The 2,206-nt window shown below is 39.9% G+C and overlaps 1 protein-coding gene across 5 annotated transcripts in view; it reads left to right on the top strand.

Moving 5' to 3' along the window:
• PPP2R2B (protein phosphatase 2 regulatory subunit Bbeta) overlaps positions 1–2,206 on the top strand; it is a 495,801-nt gene that overhangs the window by 199,895 nt on the left and 293,700 nt on the right. The gene's annotated exons all lie outside the window — the stretch shown is intronic.

Consider the following 2,206-nt stretch of genomic DNA (forward strand, 5'->3'; position numbering starts at 1 on the left):
CACCTAGAACAATTCTTGGGTTATATTAAGTGACCAGTAATTTTTTTTGGTGTATATGCATACAGGAATGCATAAGAATAATTATTTCAATAGGAATAGGGTTTTTGAGCTAGAAAACTTCCAGCTTACAACAGATTATTTTTTGCATGAATTTTAAGAAGGGTAGAAGTATAAAACCTAAATATTATACAAAATAAATTCAGTAATCAACTCATTCATTCAAGGAATATTTATCTCCATTTAACAAATATAACAAAGCATCATCTAAATGCCAGAAGCTCAATATAGAAGATCTAGTGGAAGTGACTCATAATAATAAGGTAACAAATATAAAACGTGGGCGGTGCCTGTGGCTCCGTGAGTAAAGCACCAGCCCCATATACCGAGGGTGACAGGTTCAAACCCGGCCCCAGCCAAACTGCAACAAATAATAGCTGGGCATTGTGGCGGGCACCTGTAGTTCCAGCTATCTGGGAGGCTGAGAAAAGAGAATCGCCTAAGCCCAAGAGTTGAAGGTTGCTGTGAGCTGTGATGCCACAGCACTCTACCGAGGGTGATAAAGTGAGACTCTGTCTCTATTAAAAAAAAACAAAAACCAAAAATATAAATTTTATAAAATGCAATGGGTTGCGAAGAAGACAAAAAAGATGTGGAGACAGAAAATATTACAGGTAAGGGTGATGGTGTGGTCAAGGAATGCTTCAGTGAAACAGGACAGTTGAGAGGTTGAAGAGGGCCAAGAATGCGAGAAAGGGACTAGGGAATAGCATGTGGAAATGCAAAAGCTTTGGGAAAGAACTTGACATGGTGGAGAAATAGCAAGGTGCCGGGCCAGGAGTCTTCTGAGAAATGATCTGTGTAATTTCCTTCCCACTGCAGTTGCACAGGACTCCTTCCCACAGGTCTTTGTGTTAAGGCGCAGAGCCAGTAGCATTCCCCCCCACCCTTGTTTTTCAGTGGAGGGCCTAATCCTCCATTGCTCAGAGTGGAACAGTAGTTCACAAAACAGAAATCTTGAAATCTCAAACAACGTAGACATATCTAATTTGAATTCTCAAAACTCATGTCTTTGGGAAAATGTCTGTACTATTGAATAAATGCAGAAGGAATTTTGTAGGAAATGTGAAAGGGAGTATTTACTAAACCCAGAGGCTCGATCTGTGGAGGGGACATTTCCCCCATTGATTACAGTGGAAAATTCCTCAAGCACAGCCTAGCCAATGAGCCTGAACTGACCTGATTCATCACACAGCCCATGTTCCAAGAACACAGGGAGAGAATTTCCCAAGTACTATTCCAAGGCCTCTTGTTACAATTTAAGGTCACACCAACTAAAGGCAAGGTGTCTTCTCTTCTTTTTGATATACTAAGAAATGAATTTAGCTTTTTTTCCCTCTGCCTCTTCCCCAAATTACGCCATTCTCCAAAAGAAGCTAGACTGTATAGCTACAAGTGAACTGAACACTAGAGCCTGGTGATGGATACGGCTCGTTACATGGAGAAACCATCCACGACAACACAGACTAAAGTGGACCGAATAAATTTGCACCAGTCTTCATCTATTACTAAAATTTTATATATGCACTTTGAACAAATAGTCAAATAAGTATGCAAGACTTAACTGCTAGATGAGAATAAAATGGAATCTACTGGAAGCTGAACTTTCCCCCTAAAAATATTATATGAAGGAACATTTGCACTCTCTTCTGCTGAAGATTTGTGGTCACTTTCTAGAGATAATGCCATTTTCCACCTGCCAGAAGCCTCCATTCTCCATGGAAATCTAATGGCAATTCCCAACCTCAGTTAAAGACTTGTTTTTCCATTTTTTTGAACTTCAAATACTTCCCAAATTATGTTTGCCGAGGCAGTGTATGTATACAATTATCTCATAGGTCCCTCGGGGCTCATCTAGCTAAACTTGTGGAGCTTAACTGAGCCAGGCATTTGCTGATGTCTCTCCCTACAGTGACGCTACTGAAACGAATACCTTTCCACAAGAGGAACAGGAAACCTAGGACATTTGTTTTTCTTTTCCAAATTGGTTTTCTGGTGATTGGGGTTAATTTCTTTTCCAAACTGGCTTTCTAGTGATTCAGGTGGCTTCATTAAGTGATTTTTGTTGTCTGGTAACAATACTGATCTCATTTTCTTTTAAAAGTGGAATTTGCATTTTGGGGAGGGAATTCTGTATCTTCTTCCTACC

Source organism: Otolemur garnettii, unplaced genomic scaffold, assembly GCF_000181295.1.
Source record: "Otolemur garnettii isolate 467f Iridium unplaced genomic scaffold, OtoGar3 scaffold00003, whole genome shotgun sequence".
NCBI classification, from domain to species: Eukaryota; Metazoa; Chordata; class Mammalia; order Primates; family Galagidae; genus Otolemur; species Otolemur garnettii.